General features: G+C 40.1%; 1 long non-coding RNA gene across 1 annotated transcript; it reads left to right on the top strand.

The window, feature by feature from the left end:
- Nucleotides 1-1,909: 1,909 nt before the first annotated feature.
- LOC148351300 (uncharacterized) lies at nt 1,910-7,747 on the top strand. Its single transcript, XR_015852813.1, has 3 exons — nt 1,910-2,059; nt 2,578-2,695; nt 6,552-7,747. It is a non-coding gene; the product is annotated as an uncharacterized LOC148351300 (long non-coding RNA).
- Nucleotides 7,748-13,268: the final 5,521 nt, after the last annotated feature.

Consider the following 13,268-nt stretch of genomic DNA (forward strand, 5'->3'; position numbering starts at 1 on the left):
CTAGAGGGAGCTGAGATGATTGTCTGCTATTTGCTGGTATGGGTACCAACAAACACCAAAAACTTTTCGAAGGGCTGGGCAAAAAATGAAAAGAAAAATGTCGTCACATTTACTTATCGTGAGACAATAAAACCTTTTTTGGTTCAGTTCAGACGACTATGTACCTCTGATAGGGCACATTCTCCACGACAGTTTCCAGTCAGGGTGTCTAACTGATGTATACCCTGTTTTGGCAGAAGGTCGCTCAAACCCCCCCTCAATGGGAGCTTATTAAACTATGGATTATCACTGTTGAGATTCATCCATGAAATGAAAATGATCTGCATTTATATAGCGCTTTTCAATGACTTCCCAAAGCGCTTTACAGTGTGCTTCACATTTCCCAATAGCGGCCTTGTATTGCAGCCATGTAAGACGCTAACCTGATTATTGGGCGTATTAGGGGTTCAGTGTCCTACCCAAGGACACTTCGACATGTAACACGGACAAGGATCCCTTGATCCCAAGACTAGCACTCTACCTCCTGAGCTACTGGCGCCCCCTCCATCCATCCATCTTCTGCACCCCTTGTCCTTGGTAGCGTTGCAGGGGTACCAGCAAGCCGCTCAGATCAATATGATTTGGTGAGCGGTAGAGGTGGGCGGTTTTCTGCACACACCGCAAGGAAATTCCTTCTCTATCTTTCGCTCAGTTCAGTCTGCACCAAAGATAAATACAACAATGTCCATATCTTTTGCAGTGTGTTGTGACATTTTTACAAAAGAACCTTGCGCGCACCTTCTTTTGAATCCATTATTTAGGACAAAAATGACAGCCAAAATAAGCCTCAACCATGGGTATAACAAGCCCCAAATTCAACCCAAGCACCCCCAACAATTATAGCATTTATAAAACTCTCTTTTCCTTAATAGAGGACAGGACAATGTGAGATAAGATATAAAAAAAAGTAGATAAAAAAAAAATGTGAAAAATGCAGCACCAGCAATATTCCACTGCCTTGAAATGGTTCAGTCCATCTGATTCTTATCACTGCTCTCGCCCCCCTTCATGCGCCCCTTTCACTACTGTCACTTATAGCATAGAGTCTGTTGAGGCTCCAGTGAGAAGGCTCAAGACTGCTACAATTCAATTTAAAAAAGGAATTTTCAAAGAATGAAAATGGCCTTAAAACAAACATTAATCGAATAAAAACAGCTTGAAAACAAACATTGTTAAAAATGTCCTTTCAAAATAAAAGCCTTTAGCAAAATATTTAAATTAAAAATGTATAATAACCACATGTGCCCCCCCCCCATATATATATATATATATATATATATATATATATATATATATATATATATATATATATATATATATATACATATAAATATAGACGTATGCAAACGTTTGGGAACCCCTGATCATTTTCCTTTTTTCGGATCAGCAATTTCAGTTAAATATATCAAATAGTATGTAGCAGCGCAGACAAACACAGTGACATCTGAGAAGTAAAATGAAGTCCATAGGATTGACAAAAAATGTGCAATAATTGCTTAAACAAAAGTAAGCTGGTGCACAAATTTGGGCACTCCAACAGAAAAATTATATCAATATTTAGTGGATCTTCCTTTTGCAGAAATAACAGACTCTAAATGTTTCCTATAGCTTCCAATGAGGGTCTGGATTCTGATTGTAAGTTATTTTTGACCATTCTTTTTTACAAAACACCTCCCTTTCAGTCAGGTTCGATGGTTTCCGAGCATGGACAGCCCGCTTTAAATGACACCAAAGATTTTCAATATTATTCAGGTCTGGGGACTGAGATGGACATTCCAGAACATTGTACTTGTTCCTCTGCATGAATGCCATAGTAAAATTTGAGCAGTGTTTGGGGCTCTTGTCTTGTTGTATCCAGGCCCGGCGCAACTCCAACTTTGTCACTGATTCTGGAACATTGTTCGCAAGAATCTGCTGTTACTGAATGGAATCAATTCGACCTTCAACTTTAACAAGATTGCCAGTACCTGCACTGGTCACACAGCCCCACAGCATGATGGAACCACCACCAAATTTCACTGTAGGTAGCAAGTGTTTGTCTTGGAATGCTGTGTTCTTCTTACACTATGCTATGCTCTTCTTACGTCCAAATAACAAAATTTTATTTTCATCAGTTCACAGCACCTTATTCCAAAATGAAGCTGGCTTGTCCAAATGTGCTTTAGCATACCTCAAGCGACTCTGTTTGTGGCATGTGCTCAGAAAAGGCTCTTGCTGCATTACTCTCCCATACAGCATCTCTTTGTGCAAAGTGTGCTGAATAGTTGAACGATGCGCAGTGACACCATCTGCAGCAAGATCATGTTGTAGGTCTTCCGAGCTGGTCTGTGGGTTGAGTTTGACTGTTTTCACCATCCTTCACCTCTGCTTATCTGAGATTTTTCTTGGGCTGACACTCTGGGCCTTAACTAGAACTGTGCCTATGGGGTTCCATTTCCTCACCTTGTTACTCACAGTAGAAATTGACAGCTGAAATCTCTGAGCTAGCTTTTTGTATCCTTACTTTAAATTATGATGTTGAACAATCTTTGTTTTCAGGTCATTTGGCAGTTGTTCTGAGGCTCCCATGTTGCCACTCTTCAGAGAAGATGCAAAGAGGAGAACGACTTGCAACTGGCCGCCTTAAATACCCTTTCTCATGATTGGCTTCACCAGTGTATGTATGAACCTACCAAAACAGCTTACCAAACACATTTTGTGTTCCAATGATTAGTGCTAAAGCAACTAGCCAGCAAGTCACAAGGCAAACATAGACATACAATTCACTCGCTCATTCACACCGAGGGACAGTTTGGACCAGGCAATTAAGCTGACATTAATCCATATCCATAAAACAACAAGGGTGCCCAAATTTATGCACCTGCCTACTTTTTTCCAAGTAATTATTGCAGACTTTCTGTAAATCCTATTAACTTCGTTTCACTCCTCAAATATCACTGTGTTGGTCTGCTATATGATATATTTAACTGCAATTGCTCATCCAAACAACCAAGAATTTATAAAGAAAAATCTTGAAAATGATCAGTGGTGCCCAAACTTTTGCATGGACTGTACATGTATATATATATATATATATGTATGTATGTATATATATATATATATATATATATATATATATATATATATATATATATATATACATATGGGCAGCACGGCGGCGCAGTGGTTAGCGCTTGTGCGGCACAGTTCATGTCATGGGAACCTGTCGTGGGTTCAAATCCAGCTCCAGACTTTCTGTGCGGAGTTTGTATGTTCTCCCCGTGCTTGCGTGGGTTTCCTCCGGGCACTCCGGTTTCCTCCCACGTTTCAAAAAGATGCATTTCAGGTGAATTGGCCGGTCCAAATTGTCCATAGGTGTGAATGAGCGAATGAGTTGTCTGTCCCTGTGTGCCCTGCGATTGGCTGGCAACCAGTTCAGGGTGTCCCCTGCCCACTGCCTGGAGATGGCTGGGATGGGCTCCAGCCTCCCCGCGACCCTAATGAGGATAAGCGGTACGGCTAATGAGATGAGATGAGATGAGATATATATATATATATATATACATATATAAAAGGGGGGCGGAATGGCGGTTAATTGGTTAGTGCGCCCGCGGCACAGTTCCTAGGTCATGGGATCAAATGCAGCTACCAGCCTTCCTGTGCAGAGTCTGCATGTTCTTCCTGTGCCTGCGTGGGGTTCCTCCGTGCACTCGGGCTTCCTCTCTTATTCCAAAAACATGAATGGCAGCTTAATTGCCTGGTCCAAACTGTCCCTCGGTGTGAATGAGCGAGTGAATTGTATGTCTCTGTTTGCCTTGTGACTTGCTGGCAACAAGTTCAGGGTGTCCCCTGCCCACTGCCTGAAGAGACCTGGGATGGTCTCCAGCACCCCTGCATTTGACCTACTGAGGAAAAGCACGCGCAGAAAATGAATGGATGCTATAATTGAATCTTACATGTTACATCACTTTAAGTGAAATTAAATAAATATTTTTAACTAGCCAGACACTCTGGGTGCTCAGCACCCCCAAAGTTCTCAACCTAAAATCGTAGCTGGCTTCAACGCTCTCAAGTAACTGAGGAAGGGTTTTGTGGCTCTTTGGGCTAAAAAGGTTACCGACCACTCCTGAAGAGTATGCTCTGTGAATAATAAGACAGTGATGTCAATAATCTCATCTCATCTCATTAGCTGTACCGCGGGGGGGCTGGAGCACATCCCAGCAATCATCTGGCAGTGGGCAGGGGACATCCTGAACTGGTTGCCAGCCAATCGCAGGGCACACGGGGACAGACAACTCACTCGCTCAGTCACACCTAGGGACAATTTGGACCGGCCAATTCACCTGAAATGCATGTCTTTGGAATGTGGAAGGAAACCGGAGTGCCCGGAGGAAACCCACACAAGCACGGGGAGGACATACAAACTCCGCACAGTAAGGCTGGTAGCTGGATTTGAACCCACACAGGAGGTTCCCACGACCTCAAAACTGTGCCGCACACGCGCTAACCACTGCGCCGCCGTGCTGCCCTAGTCAATGATCATTGCCCTTAATTTTTTATCGATAGCACAATACATGTAAATATTAATTCTATGTGTAAAAGTGTTGGTTTCACTTTTAAATATAAATCACAGATTAGGAATTTAAATCTATGTGCTTGTACGTCTGCGCCAAGTGATATCTTTTTAAAGACACAAAATCATTTAGTCTGGAAAAAACGTCCACTGCTTTAAACAGCAATATGGTTCAGGGTAAAAAGCAACATAGTTGACATAGAAAGGATGTGAAATCTTAACAATGCATATCCGTTTCCTTGATGAAATGCGGTTGAACCCAAACATTGCACGCAGGACGAGTTACATATAACCTAGACGGCTAATGCTAACTGGGTTAACTCCTAGAGGGTCATCAACCCCTTGTAATTTTTGCCTGAAATCTCAAAAGACGCACTAAAATTAGATTAAATTAATCAAATTGGAGAATATAGATGGTTTTGATCTTTTTTGAAAGGTAAGACTCTCAAGTTTTGTACCAAACTGAAATAATCACTGCAAGTGCTACTAGCATTGAGTTAGAACACACAGAATTAGAAGATTTTCTTTCTTGCATGAATTTTATTTATTTAATTTTTTTTGCGATCAAATGCCATCAAAAAAGTGCAGCATGTGTATCTTAGCTGGAAAACCGCTGAGATATTAGCTTGAAGCTTTACCTCGTACCTTGTCAAATTTGATTACAATCTGAAAAACTATACATTGTATTTTACATATTTTTCTGAAGGTAGGTTAAGGCGTTTCCAAAAGTGGCCATTTGACAACTAGTTTAGAACACTCGGACCTTTGCAACTGAGTATTTTACCTTGCCCAATTTTTTAAGCAAGAAAGAATTGTAAACATTTGAATTCTCAGTCTCTCTTTCGTCTCTATCACTATTGTGCACACTTGCTCGTAAAAATGGTGCGTTAAAAATGAATAGCTGGTGGTGTTTCGCACACTTAATTTAGGGTCTAATTTGATTACAATCGAGACATCTTCACATCAATTTATTCATAATTTTATTGACTCGGTCACTTTTGGCCAAAGTTATTTGGAGGTAAAGAAGGTGTTGTCCTTTTCAGGCCCCTATAGGCTAATGCAGAGAGCCTGCAGCTGAGCGAAAGTGGTGTCAATCAGAGGTTCAGAAGCAGATGACCTATAGAAAATACTAGTTTGTTTATCAGAACAATTTCAAATAACCAAAACTTTCAAATGAGTTTGAAAATAATGAAAATAACGACTTATTAACAGAGGAAAAGAAAAGCGAGATTGAAAATTATTAATAACATGGTTGTTCTGTTTCAATCACCGAATGAGATGTGTTTTCTATTTAAAAAAAAAAAGCACAAGAGTATTGATAATGAAATGCCATTCAAAGAGGCAATTTATTAGTGACAAGTAGGTGTCATTCTACATTGAATCCATTAGATAAGATAGTTGATTAGAGTGAGGTGAAATTACATTTAAAAACGTTTTTTATGTTGAGTTTAATTTGGCATTTTTTTAGATTTTTGATGTTTAGGCAGTGTGATAATTTAGAATTTGAGTTCGAGCGTGTTAGGATTGACAAACGATTAACAAATACGTTATATGTTGATTTATAGTTCGGTTAAATAAAAAAAAAAAACAGTTTTGTCTATTCTATGGAGAGAGTTTTCAAAAGACAATGAGCAGATCAATCGATCCTGTAAAAGATCATATGAATTCAAAATAGCAGATTAATCGATCTTGAGACGGATCATGAAAATTTAAGAATATGATTGCATGGGGGCAGCACGGCAGCGCAGTGGTTAGCGCGTGTGCGGCACAGTTATAAGGTCTTGGGAACCTCCCGTGTGGGTTCAAATCCAGCTACAATTCTGAATAGGAAATGGTTTGGACCGTATTTATTTGATTTAGAATGTTGTGATCAGGTGCTTGTCGGGTTCATTCGGGCAGTTCCCCATTAGACTTATCAAGATTTATTAACCATGTTGTACAAAGATTTGTTTTTTTTTAGATCACCCACTTCCAGGACAGAATGCAGGTGACTTCCAGCAAAAAAAAAAACTCCACTGCTGTGCAGTTGGCCACCAAGGGCTCGAGGTGTCTCTTTGGGATTTTCATCCGTCCTGCACAGCCCACAGTGACATTTTTCATATTTTTTCATATTTACATATTTCCATCATGACTTATTTTAATAGACTGAGTAATCCCCAGTCCAAAAGGGGGAAAAGGTTTCGAACCGTACTTTTTCTGATCAGTGTGTATTTTAATTTAAATTTACTTCTACAGAACTACTACCACTATAATTCTACAAAGATAGTAGTGTAGAAATGCTACAAAAATAAAACAAAAATATTCCAAAGCTAAATATCTAATTAGATGCTTACAAACATGGACATAGTATATTATTTGGCTATATTTTGAAAAGAAGAAAGAAATACTAAAGAATTCCTACACAAATAACATACAAGTACTAAGACTATTCTACAAGGGTACAACTACAGTACCACTGCTTCATTAACACTACTTATATTGACTTTTTATTTATGGATAACGTATTGAGATTGCTACGATAGTATTATTTCTAGTATAAGCGCTTACATACAGAAGAGTTCACAAAATAATTGACATAAAGACATCATTATGGGTACTTATGTTGTGCCCTGCATTTGAAAATAATGCAGAAATACAATAATAAAAACTAATACTACCTAAATTCTTCAAAATGCTATAGATATACAAGTACAGTAATACTTTAATACAAGAGTACTACTACAGACATTCTACAGAAAACCTAAAACAAAAACACTACAAAGATAAAACTACGGTAAGGCTAAAAAATTACTTCAATATGAAATGAATTGATCTGCATTTATATAGCACTTTTCAAGTCAATTACTTCCCAAAGCGCTTTACAATGTGCCCTACATTTCCCAATAGCGACCTTGTATTGCAGCCATGTAAGACGCTAACCTGCTTATTGGGGGTATTAGGGGTTCAGTGTCTTACCCAAGGACACTTCGACATGTCACACGGACAAGCCGGAATTCGAACTGGGATCCCTTGATCCCAAGACGAGCGCTCTACCTCCTGAGCTACTGCCGCCCCAATAACACAACATTTCAGATACAGACAAAGATAACATAATTACAGCAGCCAACCACATCCCATTATAGACCAGAGAGAAATACACAAACCAATCTGTACTAATAGCACCACAAATATATATATATATATATATATATATATATATATATATATATTATATAAAGAGAGAGATTTAGTTGACACACATGTAGGAGCTACGTGCACGAGTTGTATCTGTAATGAGCAGATTGAAGGGCCCCGCACCTTTTCGACTTCTTTATTTTTGTCAGAGCGTGTTGCATGTCTTGTGACCTTTCCTTTCAAAATGAAGCCCTCCAATTGGTTGATTATAATTATTATAATAATTATAATAGTTGGTAATTGGCAAAATGTCATTTAGACACACAGTGAAATAATTCCTGCTATGAACATTACACACATAAGCAGGTTGTTAATCTTTTAACTGCATATGAACACTTTGGGGTTTCAAAACCTTATTATTCCAGGTGGAGAGTCTGGTCACTTACTGTGAAATGATTTCGGGTCTTTTGCGGTGTTGCCAGAGTCAGTGGTTGGAAAAAGGTTAGGAGAAATGGATTTGTGGTAGTGTAGTTCCTCTTCACTAAAGTGCAAGAGAAATGTTTCATTTTTGTTACATCACACAGAACAATCCCTCTGCTACTCAAGTTTAGAGAAAAAAAAAACATTTTCAGCACAAGCTCGACTTAAGCAAGGCAGTAGATTCGATCCTTTTTGTCATGATGACGCAAAATATCCGGACATTGCTGGAAGTTAAATTTTGTATTGTGTGCACCTTTTCCCGGATACAGGACAGTACTGAGTACTGTAGTCCTTCTTTCCGCCGCTACCAGTGTGTGGCGCTGTGAGAGGTCACCCATCATCCAACCCGAAGAAGAAATCCGCTTCCTCTTCCTAGTTGTTGTGTAAACATTCTATACTGTATGCCCAGTGCACTAAGAACTTTGACGTTTTTATTGTTTAATATATCGCGCATCCATTCAACATGGTTGGTGTAACGTGTTAAGAAGAGGAGAAGCGTTTATTTTGAGATAAAAGTGGAACAAGATAGCTTGATGCGGTTGAGAAAATGTTTGGATTGCTTTTTTTTTGGCCACTCTACCATGGAGGAGGAAGTCGCCTAACCCCTAAAGATCATCTTCCAAAAGTAAGTTAAACTTAACTTTATTTTTCTTTATAGAGCATATTATTTTATTAAATGTTTATTTTTAGTACAAAACAATACAGGTAACGTATACAATCCTTAAACATACCTGTATAAACCTTAAACATACAAACCATACAAAATATAGCACTGATGCAACTTATGAACAATTTCAACTTATGAACGATCGTCCGGAACTCATCTCATTCGTAAGTAGGGCAGCGTCTGACGTAGAAACAGAAATCCCAACCTTCAGTGCACAGCCTTATTATGTGACATTGGGTCTGAAGATGTCATCCCGATACTAACTCAGCCCAGCTAGCACATGGAGGACCCTCCAAGAAAAATGCCTCCACAGACCTTCATTGACCCGGCACTGATGCGGTCATGCTGCAGGATGTCACAGGCAGGGGAACCTTCTCCAGGGCGTTTTCCAGACTGTCACTATTGTCGGATGCGCTTAGTGTGAGCTTACTGTCATCTGCCAAGAGAACACAGTGCCATTGGTGAAGCCTCTCTTGCTGGTGTTCTAGTCTAAAATAAACTGAACATTATTAGTTTGTGGAATGGAGTTTTGCCCTTCTCTGTGTGTTGTTTTATATCCAGGTTATAAGGTGACATGTCAGGTTAAACAAGCTGAAAAGTAGTTCCTTCACAGTTTTTCCAACAGAATATTATGGATAGAAATGAGCTAAAAAAAACAATGGCTGCAAATTAAAACGTGCATACTTGCCTATCAATACGTTTTTGCCGTACAAAGAACAATTTTAATGCATTTTAAGACCTGTACAGCGAATAACAAAATCTATATGGAAAACGCAAACTGTCATCCGGTAAGCACCACAATGATTTGCCTCTACCCAAAAAGGGTGAAAAAACACTATTTAGATCATCCCGAATATTTAGTGGCAACCCATATTTGTCATCTGTGACACAAATTACAGTTGTGAATTGCAGTAATTGTTAGACAGATGTTTCCCTCCAACAAGGCGTCAAAAATGGCTCGAGCCGCTGTCGAAATGAAATTAAAAATAATTGGCTTTCATTCAATTATGGATTCATCAATGCAACACGGAGCTACTCTGGCGACGTGTGAGATTCTGAGATTCGGGTTTCAGGTGATAATTGCCTGGCTGTGTTTTCGGACTGAACTGTTCGCCTTCTTTAAATGAGGCCCGTGAATCTGCATGCTTTTCGCACAGTGGGTGGAAAGGAAGGCTGGCCTGATCGATGCAAATACCGATATTTTTTATTCGGAATGAGGATTAGGAAGCAACGCAGGAGAACGGTTGTGACAAGCATGGCGCCAGTAGTTTCTGGTCAGTCCACTCGACCGCATGTGTTGCGGTGAGTCCCATCTTGTCGATCTGAGTGTTAAGTGCATTTACTTTTCGTTGATTTATTTGGTTTCTTATCCCTTTACTGATATGCGTTGTACTTCTAAGTTATCCTTTAGTTGTTATGTTACTTTATTTATGTATTTATTTGCATAGGTGTCTGTTGCGCGGATTAAACTGGTGACAAACTCATCCCACACTGCCCTATTTGTCATAGTGTTTACAGGAAAATCACGTTTTTTTGTACTTTATCTCCTTTTGTAATTTGCACTGTTCAGTGTCATTCCATCTGCTGATGTGGATTTCCTGTCTTGGTCTGAAGGTTTCTGTCTATTTGCTGGCAACTTGAACTCAAACAAGGACTTTGATGAACTCAAAGATGCCATGAGGAAATTCTTTGCCAAAAATGACATTGAAGTTTTTGAAGTTCGGTTCCGGTTTCCAACATGGCGGCGCGTGTTTACGTTGCGGCTAGTTGCTATCCGGCTATCCTACTATTTACCACTGTCCTCCTAGTTTCCTTTTTGGATACATGCGTGGCCAATAAGACCTACAGCTTGGAGGAGCTCATCCGACTGGGTGGGCGTCTAAATTTCGACTTTTCGGGCACTTTCTATACCACCCATGAAATTCCGAATGAGCTCCAAAGGGACTCGGGTTCGCCCTGCTTTCCCGTTCCACCGAAGAAAAGAAAAATCGAAGACGAAGACGGCGCAAAGACAGAAAACAGAAGCGGGGATGTTGTGCAGGGAAGCGTGTGAAGTTGAAGGAGCAACGACATATAGATCTGTCTAATCCAACCATTTCTTCGTCGATTCTGCGAGTCAACCGACGCCTGAAGCCCAACGCACACGAACAGCGACATCTCGTGACGATCTCTACAAAGACTACAGCTAAGTTAAATGATTCAAAGCTAAAATTTAGTCTTTTGAATGTTAGATCGCTTGCTCCTAAAGCTTTACTTGTAGATAATATTATTCGCAATTAACTTAACTGTATCGGTCTTTGTGAAACTTGGTTACGCCCGGATGAGTATTTAGCGCTAAATTATGCTTCTCCCCCAGACTACGAGAGTAGCCATATAGCACTCACGTTGAAAAAGGGTGGCGGTGTCGCGCTAATTTCTGAAAAAACGCTTAAATTTACTCCTCGTACCTCTAATAATCACAAGTCGTTCGAGGCTCTTGTTATGAGGTCCTCTCCATTGTCAATTTATGTGATAACGATCTATCGCGCACCAGGACCATACACAACTTTCTTAGACGAATTTGCTGAACTTTTGTCTGAACTAGTAACCTATGCAGACAAAATTATAATTATGGGGGACTTTAACATTCATATGAACTCCCCACTCAGTTCACTCACTGTTGCGTTTCAGTCTATAATTGATGCATTTGGTTTTATTTAACTGGTTGATTTGCCAACCCATAAAGATGGAAACACGCTCGACTTGGTTCTGACTCGAGGAGTTTCAACCTCAAACATGACGGTGCTATCGTGTACTACAGTTATCTTGGATCATTATTTAGTTACATTTGAGGTGCTAGCTAAATGTAGTACCAAAAAAACTGAAGGATTCACTGGACGCAATATAAGCACGGGCAGTTTCTGAGCTCTCTGATATTCTTCCAGGAGCAGTTGCGTCCTTTCCTTCCTACATAGGCTCTATCGAACCACTCCTAAATGAATTCAATGCTACCCTGGCTAGTGCCCTGGATTCAGTAGCGCCCATCCGGCTTAAATCACGACCTAAAAGACGCACACCTTGGTTTAATGATGGAACTAGATCCCTTAAACGAGAATGCAGGAAATCTGAAAGAAAATGGCGCGCTACCAAGCTTGAAGTTTTCCATCAAATCTGGTGTGATAGTTTGTTGAAGTATAAAGCGGCCCTGGCCTCTGCAAAATCAGCCTACCTTTCGAAGGTGATTGCGTCACAAAAGAACAATTCCAAGGTCCTTCTCGACACTGTAGCATCGCTTACAAGGCAACAGACTATCCCAGATTGCTCCACTCATTCTGCCCACGACATAATGGTCTTCTTTACTAAGAAGATCCAAAGCATACAGGAAGGAATCGCTAAAGACAGTATTGATTCAACACATACTAAAGCACTCAAATCTATAGATGCACGACACGGTGGCTGTCCAGGGATTTTGTCCCGTTTTAGTGAATTGTCACTCGATAATCTTAAACAGATGGTGAATACGGCCAAACCGACGACTTGCCAGTTCGACCCGCTTCCAGGTTCACTTATTAAAGGTCTCTTTGTCGTTCTTGCACCTTCAGTTCTAAATATTTTAAACATATCACTCTCCTCAGGTGTAGTTCCAGCGGCTTTTAGGTCCGCCGTCATTAAACCCACACTGAAACGACCCAACCTTGATCCAGAAAACTTATGTAATTATAGACCTGTGTCAAACCTACCGTTTCTTTCTAAAATACTTGAAAAAGTAGTGGCACAGCAGCTGAATGATTTCATGTCCGAGAACAATCTCTTTGAATCAATGCTCTGATTAAGGTAACCAATGATCTCCTACAGGCAATGGACTCTGGCGCATCATCACTTTTGCTGCTGCTGGACCTTAGTGCTGCATTTGACACAGTGGACCATAATATCTTGCTAGAACGGTTGGAAAAATGGATTGGTCTCTCAGGAAACGTCCTCTTATGGTTCAGATCCTACCTCTCAGATAGGACACACTGCGTTAAATATGGCGAATTGACATCTGAGCCATTTAGTGTTACTTGTGGTGTTCCGCAGGGTTCAGTGCTTGGCCCCTTCTCTTCAGCATTTATATGCTTCCACTAGGTGATATTATTCGCAAGTATAATATCAGTTTCCATTGCTACGCAGATGACACTCAACTCTATCTCCCGATGGAGGAATCTGCCACACTAAACTGTGGAAATTTGGAGTCCTGCCTCACTGAGATAAAAGAGTGGATGTCACTCAATTTCCTGCGTCTTAACTCTGAAAAGACTGAAATGTTAGTTATTGGTCCATCTAAGTCCCGTGACTTATTCTCTAAAACCGCTGTGAACATAGACAATTGCCACATCACACAGAGTGACTCACTTAAAAATGTAGGTGTAATTTTCGACCCCGATCTGTCCTTTCAAA

The sequence above is a fragment of the Urocampus carinirostris genome, chromosome 15 (assembly GCF_059441175.1).
Source record: "Urocampus carinirostris isolate Australia breed hairy pipefish chromosome 15, RoL_Ucar_1.0, whole genome shotgun sequence".
In the NCBI taxonomy this organism is placed as follows: Eukaryota; Metazoa; Chordata; class Actinopteri; order Syngnathiformes; family Syngnathidae; genus Urocampus; species Urocampus carinirostris.